The 12893-nt window shown below is 36.1% G+C and overlaps 1 long non-coding RNA gene across 1 annotated transcript; it reads left to right on the top strand.

The window, feature by feature from the left end:
• Positions 1–9721: 9721 nt before the first annotated feature.
• On the top strand, positions 9722–11645 carry LOC114267504 (uncharacterized). Its single transcript, XR_014356383.1, has 3 exons — positions 9722–9855; positions 10667–10833; positions 10955–11645. It is a non-coding gene; the product is annotated as an uncharacterized LOC114267504 (long non-coding RNA).
• The last annotated feature ends 1248 nt before the right edge of the window (positions 11646–12893 follow it).

Here is a 12893-nt window from a genome sequence, read left to right as displayed (position 1 = left end):
CCTAGTCGTTTGAGGTAGTTGCCCAACAAGGTCCATGCCTCACTAGGCAAATGGCCAAGGGCTAGATACTGGGTTTAAATATGTTGTTGGTTGATGTATTGACGGTGCGAACCTTTAACACTTCTCACACTTTCTGAAATAAGTTTCAACATCTTTCTGCATGTAGGGCCACCAGTACCCCTGAGTAATAGCCCTATGAGCAAGTAACCTGCCCCCAGTGTGGCTTCCGCATACTCTTTCGTGTATTTCATACAAGAAGTCTTCAACTTGTGAAAGATGCACACATCTCAAAAGGGGACTAGTAAAAGACCTTCTATAGAGATGTCCTTCTAATGTTAGATTGAACCTTGCCGACTTCAGTCTGGTCTTATGTGCTTCTTTGCGATCATCTGGCAGTTTCCCACCTCTAAGGAATATTACTATCGCATCCATCCAACTTGGTCCCATCTCCACACACATTGCTTCATACTCAGTGATTAGTGGTTTCATACTTGGGTCTGACAAATAGTCAACCATTATTGTCCTTGCCTCTCCTGATTTTATTGCACTAACCAGGTTAGCCAAGGCATCGGCATGGTTGTCATCATCTCGACTAACATGTTGTAGTCGGCAGTCTTGAAACAAGGCTAGTAGTCTAACAACCTCCTTAACGTAGGTTATCATTCTTTCATCTTAGGCTGCATACTCACCTGTTGCTTGGTTCACAATAAGCTGAGAGTCACAGAAGACCACTACCTCGTCGGCTTCCATTGCTGCTCCCAACTTCAAACCTGCAATCAGTGCTACATATTCTGCCTCATTGTTTGAGGCTTTAAACCCTAGTCGAATAGACTGTTCTAGCATCCGCTTATTTGGCGATACTAGTACTACTCCTGCCTCCCTCCTTGATGGTTTGAACTCCCATTAACAAACAGGCGGAAGGAATCGCAGATGTAAATATCGCAGGGCTTGAGTTTTTCTTCTTTCTTCTGCTCTGCTCTGAGGTTTTTCATCCCCAGCTAGGTTTCTTTTTGTTCACCTGGACATCCTAAGCCGCGACTCATCGGAGCCCGATGTGGGATGGCGCCAGGTGTGAACTCAACCATGAAGTCGGCCAGAACCTGGCCTTTGATTGTTGTTCTAGGTTTGAACTCCAAATCGTATTGGCCCAATACCACTGTCCATCTGGCCATCCTGCCTGTCAAATCTCCTTGTTGTAGCAGGGATTTCAAAGGGTGTTCAGTCAATACCACAATCTTGTGGGTCTGGAAATAACGGTTCAATTTCTTAGAGGCCATCATTAAGGCCAATGTTAACTTCTCCAGGGATAAATACCTGGTCTCTGCGCCTGCTAGGGTTTTACTTACATAGTATACTGTCATTTTCTCTCCATTCTCTTTTCTAATTATCACCACACTTAGCTCTTCTCCAAGTACTGGATTTGAGAGAACTAGAGCTGTGGTCAGGTATCTTTTCAAGTTGGCCAAGGCGACTTCACATTTCTCTATCCATAAGAAGTCGGTGGCCTTTTTCAATAGGCTGACAAATGATTTACACTTATCCGAACTTCTACTTATGAATCTATTTAGGGATGCGGCTCTTCCAATCAACATCTGTACTTGTTTTGCTGACTCTAAGCTCTTCAAATCCAAGATGGCCTTGGTTTGATCTGGGCTTGCCTTAATGCCCCTTCTGGTAACCAAGTACCTCAAGAACTTACCAAATCGAACTCCAAATGCACAATTTGAAGCATTGAGTCGGAGCCGATATGTTTTTAAGATGCCAAAGATTTCCTTCAAGTCGGCCAAATGATCCTTAGGTTCCTTGGTCTTCACGACCATGTTGTTGATGTATACCTCCATTGTTTTGCCAATCTGATGTCTGAACATCTTGGTCACCAGCCTCTAGTACATTGCTTCTGTATTTTTCAACCCGAAAGACATCATTTGGTAGCAATACAGCCCTTTTAGAGTGATAAATACAGTCTTCTCTTCATCAAGGGGTACATTACAATCTGATGGTACCCCCTGTATGTGTCTAGGAAGCTCATCCTTCCATGCTTTGAAGTGGCATCCACCAAGTGATCAATTTTGGAGAGTGGGAAACTGTCCTTGGGACAAGCCTTATTTAGGCTAGTGAAGTCCACGCAAACCCTCCACTTCCTATTCTTCTTCTTCACAACAACTGTGTTTGACAACCAAGTTGGGTAGTTTACATCTTGAATGGCTTTGGCCTCTAGCAGTTTTCTCACCTCCTCTTCTACTGCTTCAACATGCATCAATGTTGGCCTCCTTGCTTGTTGGATGACTGGTTTAGCCAACCTGTCCACATTCAGGCTATGGCAAGTGACCTCGGGGTCAATGCTAGGCATCTCGTATGGCGTCTGCCCTAGGCCTTTTTTGCTGGACCTGATACACATGATGTAAGTGTTTCACCCTCTGAGTCTCCCTACGTACCTCGTTCTCATTGACCTTTGAGTGAATTACACTGATCACTCGAGGTCCATCTGCTGGCGGTTGTGGTGCTGGTGGAGGTGGTGTTGCCCGTGCCTAGGGCAGCCTTGCTTGTTCTTCCTTTGTTCTGGCCTCATCTACCAAGTCTCTTAAGTGACTTTTTCTCACAAGGTCTACCAAATGTGTCTTTAGGGCTCTGCACCCTTGAGTCAGGTGCCCATCCTCATTGTAGTAGGCACAATGTTTCCCTAGGCTTCTTTCCATATATTCGCCAGGGATCTTCTCTGGTGCTCTATAGTAAGGCTAGTTCTTAATTCTTTCCAAGACTTTGTAAACCGGGATCGGGAATACTGTGGTGACTGCCTGTGCAACCCTTAATCTTGTTTCTTGTCTATTAAAATTTGTATCACCTCGGCCTCGCTTCGGTGAGCTGTTCCTCTTCTCTTGTTTTAAAGCCTTGGTCCCTGGTGTGTCTTCATCCGCTCTCGTATATTTCTCAATTCTGGCCATAAGTTTCTCTATACTTTTTGGCAGTGTCTTTGCCAGTGATTTTCAAAGCAGGCAGTCATCTTTCAGGCCATTCTTAAAAGACATGACTGCCACCTCTTGGTTGCACCCTAGTATTCGGTTAAACACCTCATAATACCTCTTGGCATAAACCCTGAGGCTTTCATCCTCGCCAATTCTCAAAGCCATCAGGGAGTCCACCCTCAATGGCTATAGTTTGTTTGTAACAAACCTAACCATAAACATCTCTGCCAGGCCTTCCCAGCTTTTCACAGTTCCTTTCGGCAACTTGTGAAACCAATCTAATGCGATTTCCCCAAAGGATGAAGGGAATACCTTGCAGAGCAACGGCTCGTTCCCGGTATACAGTGCCATTGAGTTCAAGTATAAGTCGACATGAAAGTTGGGATCAAACTTACTGTCATATATCTGGAATCTCGGCATGTGAAACCTTTTCGGGGCGTCAAACTTGTCTAATTCCACCGAGAACGGCGTTCTCGGTTTGACCGGAGATGTTACCTTGGCATCTTGTTGCTTCCTCTAGAGGTAATCCCTTAAATCCTCCTTAGTCTGTCCAGGAGCTCGGCTGTCAACAGATTTCAACCTTTTTGGTGCACTGCTCCCGGCGTTGTTATGAGTCCTCTTGGACCTTCCTCCATTTGTCGTGTTAAAGAAAAGCCCATTCCCTTGAACATACCGATGTTCTTTGGTGTAGGCTTCTTTGGCACGATGTGTCTTCCGAGACTCTTCTCTCATCGATTCTTCTCGCCTGACCTCCCGTGAAGGCCGTTGAGAATGCTCGCTCGCCCTGTCATGCTCGGGGACTGCAGGGATTGCTTTATGCCCCCCTTTCTAGGCATCATTCTTGGCCACTAGAATTGGCGTGTCCTCCAATGGGAACGGTGGTTGCATGATATTGTTCTCCATCATGAAATTGACAACCGATTGCAGGTCTGCCAATTTGTTTGTCATCCCTTTCATCTCGCCATCCCTATTCAGGCATCTATCTCTCCATATCTAGAGGTCACTTTCATTGTAATACCCGCCCTGACATGCTTTTTTGGGTACGTCTCCCTCTTGGCCGACGTCTTTTTCTCCGGGATTCTTATTCCGAGGTTTTTCGTTACAATTGTTCTCCTCTACGTTAGGTTCGGCGTTTTGACCGCTCCCACTAGGGATGTCGCCCCCAATTCTTTCTTTCTGCCCGTCGTTGGCCTTCTATTCTTCTTACGTTTTCCACAGACATTGCCAAATTGTGGGTGCTGATTTCTGACCACACTGCCAAACAAGTACTCAGTTGGAGAGCACCGGCAGAATAGATCTCGCCCGAACAACCTGTCACACAAAGATAAGACTCCGGCGGTGGTTCGTCCACCCTAAGGCACTCCGACGATCAAGTCAATACTCAGTTATCTCTCAAAGATAGTAAACAGTGCTTAACTCACTAGCCAGAATACAAAGAACATACCTAAAACCCACGAGGGTGTTTTACTTTTATAGCCAGCACTAACTTGATCCCTGTAGAAGCCTAACTTCAATGGACTCTGGCTCAATGCTCATCTTTGGCTCTCAGCCAGATAGAGATAAACTCCCTAAGAGTCTTATCTTTATCCAGACTGAGGTTCTTCCCCTATTCTAGGACTCTTGTTCTTTATCCGTTCATCTCAGATTACGATATATCCGCAGATAATCTTGGCCTAGTCAAGATCACCTCGGCGCCATGGCCAAGACACGTGGCACCTCAGCTGACACTTCGGTGTCACCTTGACCACGTGTCGTCATTCACAAAATATGTCCCTATTGAGTGTAATGAGATATTTAGTGCAGAAATGGAATCACCAAAATAATCTTAAAAAAATCTTTTAAATTATTAATTTTGTTCCAAAAGCCACGATAGTTGTCCCCAAACTTTTTATTATAGTCAACTAAATCTATAAAAAAAAAAATTGACAAATTAGTAACAAATAAAAGAAAACAAATAAATAATTATGCTTGTGCGACTTTGCTGCGATACATAGTTGTCCAAACTTTTTTTTTATTATCAACTAGTCTAGAAAAAAAAAAAAAAAAAACCAATTAGTAACAAACAAAAGAAAACAAATAAATAATTCTACTTGGATATGCTTATGCGACTTTGCTACCATATGTAGTTGTCCCAAACTTTTTTTTATAGTCAACGAAGAACTCGTTTGGTATGTAACGTTTTTAGTTTAAAAATTAATAAATTATTAAAAAATTTAAATATTTTTTTTATAAAAACTTTTTTTTTTATTTTTTGTATATTTTTTTTTTGTAAAAAATTAAAAAATCATTCCAAACATATTAATTTTTTTTTATCTCATATTTCAGTCAAAAAGTCACAACAATATATAAGAGTTTTATAGATCAAATGTTTTGGTCTCTAAAAGTGAAAATTCTGTTACAAAAGACATTTGAGGACCAATTTCTATTATCATAAACGATAGTCGCTAAAAGGTTATTCCAAAAAGTCAAAAACAAGGCATTTAGCGACAAATTTTGAAAATGTTACTAATAAATAAATTTTTAAGAACAAAATAATTTGATCTCAAAATGGTTTATTTTTTGAAACAAAAAATTTGGTCTCAAAAGGATAATAATACATCACTAATGTCTAATTTTCATTGCTAAAAATATAATAACGACACTTTTTATAACAAAAATATTTGGTTTCTAAAAAATAATTTGTCCCTAAATTTTGGTCTCTAAAATCTTAATTTTTGTAGCAAGTTAAAAAGTTATCAAAATAATTTATTTCCAAACGAGACCTAAGCCTAAAAAAATAAAAAATAATAAAAAATAAAAAATTAGTAACAAACAAAAGAAAACAAATAAATAATTCTGGTTGTGGATATGTTTGGGCGACTTTGCTCCGATACCTAATTGTCCCAATCTTTTTTTTAAATTTTTTATAGCCAACTAGTCTAGAAAAAAAAATGACAAATTAGTAACAAACAAAAGAAAACAAATAAATAATTCTGGTTCAGGATATGCTTGTGCGACTTTGTTACGGCACGTAAGTGCCGCTGCGTTGGCCACTGCTCAGGTTGCACGCATGCTCGTCAAGCCGCGGTCTTGCCAATTGCAGCAATCTTGGCTGCTACATAGGCCGCGGGCATGTAAGCAGACCCGAGCACATGCAAGACAAGCCGCGGTAGCCTTGGCTGTTGCCTAGGCCGCACGCATGCTCGCTAGTGTGCGGCCTTGTGCAAGCCAGGCCACGGCCCCACTAAGTGCTGCAACCTTAGCCACTGCCCAGGCCACATGCATGCACACCAAGTCGCGGTCTTGCCCAGGTTAAAATTGAACACTTGATAAATTTAGAAAACCTAAAATGAAGTGCTAAAATTAAACTAAGATCATTAAGCCATAATTATTCAGTGAATCCTCTTTTTTAAAGACTAAGCACGATTATTTTAAGTTAAATTTTGTGACTTTGACTAATGAAACCCAAACTTTTTTTTTATAGTCAACTAGTCTAGAAAAAAATTGACAAATTAGTAACAAACAACAGAAAACAAATAAATAATTCTAGATGCGGATATGCTTGTGCCACTTTGCTGATGAACCTTGAAATAATTAAACTCCATTGTTTGGGTTGGACCCAATTACATTAGTAATACGAGAAAATTAATGGTAAATACACTTTTATGGGCATATATAACATTAAATTTTGTACTTGATATGTTTTGATTTTAAGAATATCATTAATGAAATATATTTGTGAGAAATATAAATATATATATATTTTTTAATTTTTACCATTGTACTTTGTTTAATCTCCATTTTCTCTCTCTTTTTATATTCTCACACGATACTATTAAACTTTGCCTGCTGCCATCGCTACCATTTCTTAGAAAAATTATGATTGCCAAAAAAGTCGCTAACAAACCGGTGTGGTGGACAAATAGGTAGACAAGTGGAGAGATAGATGGGCAAGTGAACACATAGGATAGATAGCCATATAAACAGGGGAAATTATTCAATGTTCTTGAAATACTACGTGTCTGTACTCCTTAATTAATCATTATTTAATATATCCCTCATGTTTTTTAATTAATCATCCAACACAATACCACACCTAATTACATTCTCTATCAATCACAATGCTATGAAATATTACGTGTCTATACTCCACAATTACTGAATAATTACCTTACAAACAAATAGTTGAGGATAATATATTTTTTTAATTATTTTTGTCTTTATAGAATAAAAAGAATAGAGTTTAGGATACTTACCTCAAAATTTTTAAATTTAAACTGCTAGCTTGAGTGGTCTTTTGTGAGAAACAGCAACTTACTTTGCTAGATAATATTTTCAAAATATTATATATATATTTTTATTTTTATGCTTTACTTGGTGAGCACTCATTATAAGCCTATAAATAGACTACTCATCTAATAATAATATAAGATCAGTATCAATACAATATTTTCTCTTTTCAATCTTAATTCTAATCTAACAACCTTCTATCATCTGAGGAACACAACACTTGATGGGTGATCAGTACTATTGTTCTACCCATGGTCTATTTCGCTGTCAAACTTGTGGTGGGAGACCAGCACCACCACGACGGCCACAACCACCATTACAACCACCCTTTCGTTGCGTGTATCCATTGAACCCACGACCACCACCACCTCCTCCGCCACAACGTCCACCACCACCACCTCCTATGTGTCAGGTCCATCTCTGGGTAAATTGTCCTTATTGTTTTCGACGCTATTAAATCGTTGTGCCCATCCTTCTCCTCCTCTCTTTTGCAATAAGCCTTTCTTATTTATGGAGTCAGAGTCCTTTTATTGATGTTTTTTTTTTTTTTTTTGTATTTTTTATTTACATCAAACAAATTTTTTTTTTTTTGGGTTCAAAAACAAAAAAGAATAAAAAAGCCTACTCTTGGTGGCTTCTTTTAATTTCTATGTTGTAATAGATATGTTGTGTGTGTATGTTCTAGCAAAATTCACACAGATTCTCTGGTATGTATGGCATGTGGCAAGAATTTGTACCCTTTTTTTTTTCAATGTACTGTTTTATATATTTTAATGAAAGAAGTAAAAAATAGGTGGCATATAAGTTTATTTATTTATTTTTACTTCAAAGTGCTTCATACATGTTTTAACAGCAAATTGTGTTTGGATTGTGTTTGAAACAAATGTTTGAGTTGGGTATTTTTATTTAAAAATAAAAAAATTAACTTATATTTCATTTATTTTTTACTTTTTTTTTACCCCTTCTACAAATCCCAATCTTGAATGATCCAAACATAACCTTATACATCTTACAAAAATGAACAAAGGTTTCCCATCTTTCTAGAAGAAAAAAACAAAAAAGACTACGTGGGCTCCGAAAGCCCAGTAATCGAACTTTTAAAATTTGGACCAATATGATGGTCATAAGGCCCCAGCCCAATGGCCTTTAGTCATTACTAAAACGCACGTTGAGGAGGATGGTGCAACTCCCACTATACTGGGCCTGGGCCTAGATTGCAATCAATCTCGTTTCATCTCTTTCCCTCTTTTACTTTACCTTCAGAATTTGTCTAATATGTCCGACCTACTATAGTACATTCATCTAATAATAAAATGATACATTATTATTTTGCATAAAATATAAGACAAAAAAGTTGAAAGTAGTTGGATTAGGTAGAGGACATATAAAAATTTGATCTTGTTACTTTATAATTTGACAAAATTTAGTTTATAATAAAAATATATATATCACCCTGTCTACCAAAGAAAATATGAAAAATATTAAATAAAATATAAAGTTATAATACCAAATAAAAATTAAACTGATTACAACAAAATATCATTATCAATAAAATTTGAATTTCGAAAGACATTAAATCTTCATTTTCCAAATAAACAAATATAACTAGATTTGTTCAAACAGGAAAAGAAATCAAAATCCAAGTGCAAATGAACGGAAAAGGAAGATTTTTATCTTAATTAAATCTTTGAGCGGAAAAATCAATTAGAATCTAGTTGAAATCAAAACCCATTTTTCCGCTCAAAAGTCACATCTAAATTAAAATAAAAATCAGATTCTAATTTAATTTATAAACTTTAATTGCCTCAATACATACTTTAGGGTCATCTCCCATGTAAATGAACCTTTTAGCATTCACTGGCCAAACAACTCCTCAAGCAACTTTGCATAGTAACACTGATGTGAATAGTAGTTCCCGTATCTATTCACCAAGTGTGAGTTGGTACTTCAACTAAATTAAATTCACAACAAACAAAAAATAGAAATTGTTACTTTTCTTTGCGAGCTACTAATGGTACTAGAGGACAATCTTTCTTCACATGACTAACATTGTAACAACCTCGATCCGTGATTAGCCCATGATCCTTGATTAAGACTGCTAATATGTAATCCTTGATCAAGACTACTAATACGTAATTAAGATGAAAATTTTACGTTAATTGCATATGTTATATGTTATTTGCATTTATATTTGTCTGTCGTAGAAAGATTTGTCTGTGTTTATATTTTTTTATGCAAATGAAGGCCTTATCGGCATTCGATCACGAAATTGACTTGATATATGTGTTATTTAAAATTTTTAGAAAATTTTGGTGGGTTTAATTGAAATTTGATTTGAAACGAATTAATTAGAATAAAATAATGTCAATTGATTAACTTTAACTAAGTTTAATTGAGCTTCCGAATCAAGCCTATATAAGGCTTATACAACACTTTAGAAGTATCTCATCTTCATCATTTTGAGCCTCAAAATGTGAGAGAGAGAGAGAGAGAGAGAGAGAGAGAGAGAGAGAGAGAGAGACTTAGGAAAATTGAGTTCAAAACTTGAATATTGTAGACACTTGAAGGATTTGACTTGCAAACTCAAACAATTAGCCAACTAGAGCTCAATTAAGCATCTAAGGTAAGAATTCAAGCCTCTAATTTTGTAATTTAGTTGGTTAATGCATGCATTCAAGGGAATTAAGCTATGAAATGCATGCCTTGAACTGAGGAAGTAAGAAAGAAGAGTTAACCATGCATGTATGTGCATTTCATGGAGTTTTAAAGTTGTTTTCAAAAGATTTCTCTTATCCATGTGGTAATTCTAGCTTGGTTTTAAGAATTCATAACATTTCTAACCATTTGACCTCAATTGATCATGTTTTGGAAGGTTGAGTTCATAACAATTCATGCATGTTATGTTTTGAAAGTTTCAAGTTTGGTTTTGCATAATTGGCATGCTTTTAGGCTTTGATTTTGCGAAATGGCTTTCAAATCATGAAATTCTATAAGTTTACAAGTGTTTCCTCAAGTTTTGGCCCAAAAGAACATGTTTAGAACTTCAATTTGGAAATTCTAGAATTTTGCATCATCGCTTGAGCGAGAAAAAGTTGGCTCGAGCATAAAATTCATGCTTCCAGAAGTTTTGCAAGATTTTGCAGACCGCTCGAGCAACCGAAGTTGCGCTCGAGCGAAGACCCTATTTACTTAGCCTTTGGCTCGAGTGATCGTTGAGCGGAAAAATCATTCAACCAGTACTTTTGTAGACTTTGAACTCAACTTTTGGTTTATCTGTAAGGGGGTGACGTAAGACTAATGTAATTATGACATCACATATTGTATATCAATATAAGTTTTAAATTTTCTTGTCCCATGTATGTCTACACAACTCTATAGATGTTGTATGTTTATAATTATTTCGCTAGCCCCTGATTATACGTTAATCTGTTCAGAGGCCTTCAGTAATCCCTGCATTATTGGCCGGTTATGATGCTAAACGCATAAAGTCGGGTTTTGATCGTGACAGAGTGGTATCAGAGCACGTGTTATATCGCACGCACAAGTCCATATGAGCTATGTGATGACCTAGAAAAGAGTTATGGACATTACATCTGCATGTGTAAGTGTGTGACATCATATGAACATATCTAAACTAGTATACATTGGCATTGAAATGAAATTGAACACTGTAGAAAGTATTATTTATTTGTGTTTATTAGTGCTCTGTTTACCTATAGCAGATGAAAAATCCAAGAACTGATGAAATAGTTGAATCCTCCAAGGCCCGAATGAACCACATTGAACGGATGTTAGAAGCTTTAACAGAAGCAATGATGCAACAACAAAGACAACAACCTCTGTCTCCTCCACCCCCTTTGGTGCAAGTGGAACCAGTAAATAATGAAATCATCAGCTTGACTCAGAAGTTCAATAAAATGAAACCACCGACTTTCTTGGGTGGAATTGAACCTTTAAAAACTGAAACATGGATACTAGAAATTGAAAAACTATTTGAAGTCTTTCCATGTGCTGAAACTCAAAAAGTTTTGTTAGCAACTTACACTTTGAAAGACGAAGCCCAGCCCCGGTGGATGCTTATCCGAGATAACAGTGGGACTTTAACTTGGGATCAATTCAGAGAGATTTTCTATGAGAAATACTTCCCTCAATGCTTCCAAGACAGAAAAGTGTCTGAATTCCAAGAACTTAAGTATGGCAATATGTCAATAGCAGAGTACGAAGCCAAGTTTACCGAATTGGCCCAGTTTGCTCCACACATGGTGGATACTAATTACAAAAAGGTTCAAAAATTTGAAGGAGGCTTGACTTTAGAAGTGTTGAATGTGATGTTTGGAAAGTGCTTTTTGACTTTTTTGGGTTTTTTGACTTTTTTTGTGAGAGAAGAATATAATGATTATGGGTTGGATGTGATATTTTGTTGGTTGTGACTAAAATAGCCTATTTTGTTTTATGTGACTATAATAGTCAAAAAAACCTACAAACCTTCTTCCCAAACGGTGCTTAATCGTCCCCAAACTTTTTATTATAGTCAACTAAGCCTAGAAAAAAAACGACAAACTAGTAACAAATAAAAGAAAACAAATAAACAATTATGCTTGTGCGACTTTGCTGCGATACATAGTTGTCCCAAACCTTTTTTTTTATTATCAACTAGTCTAAAAAAAAAAAAAAAAAAAAAAAAAAAAAAAAAAAAAAAAAAAAAAGACCAATTAGTAACAAACAAAAGAAAACAAATAAATAATTCTACTTGGATATGCTTGTGCGACTTTGCTACGATATGTAGTTGTCCCAAACTTTTTTTTTATAGTCAACGAAGAACTCGTTTGGCAGGTAATATTTTTAGTTTAAAAGTTAATAAATTATTAAAAAATTTGAATATTTTTTTTATAATTTTTTTTTTATTTTTTGTATATTTTTTTGTAAAAAATTAAAAAATCATTCCAAACATACTAATTTTTTTTATTTCATATTTTAGCCAAAAAGTCACAACAATATATAAGAGTTTTATAGATCAAATGTTTTGGTCTCTAAAAGTGAAAATTTTGTTACAAAAGACATTTAAGGACCAATTTCTATTATCATAACGATAATCGCTAAAAGGTTATTCTAAAAAGTCAAAAACAAGGATTTTAGCGACAAATTTTAAAAATGTTACTAATAAATAAATTTTTAGGAACAAAATAATTTGATCTCAAACTGGTTTATTTTTTTAGACAAAAAATTTGCTCTCAAAAAGATAATAATTCATCACTAATGTCTAATTTTCATTGCTAAAAATATAATAACGACACTTTTTATAACAAAAATATTTGGTTCCTAAAAAATAATTTGTCCCTAAATTTTGGTCTCTAAAATCTTAATTTTTTGTAACAAGTTAAAAAGTTATCAAAATAATTTATTCCCAAACGAGACCTAAGCCTAAAAAAATAAAAAAAACAAAAACAAATTAGTAACAAACAAAAGAAAACAAATAAATAATTCTGGTTGTGGATATGTTTGGGCGACTTTGCTCCGATACCTAATTGTCCCAATCTTTTTCTTTTATTTTTTATAGCCAACTAGTCTAGAAAAAAAAATGACAAATTAGTAACAAACAAAAGAAAACAAATAAATAATTCTGGTTCAGGATATGCTTGTGCGACTTTGTTACGATACGTA

Source organism: Camellia sinensis, chromosome 15 (genome assembly GCF_055761805.1).
Source record: "Camellia sinensis isolate YWXY chromosome 15, ASM5576180v1, whole genome shotgun sequence".
Lineage (NCBI taxonomy): Eukaryota > Viridiplantae > Streptophyta > Magnoliopsida > Ericales > Theaceae > Camellia > Camellia sinensis.
Note: the sequence above shows the minus strand (reverse complement) of the source record. Positions and strands in the feature narration are given on the sequence as shown.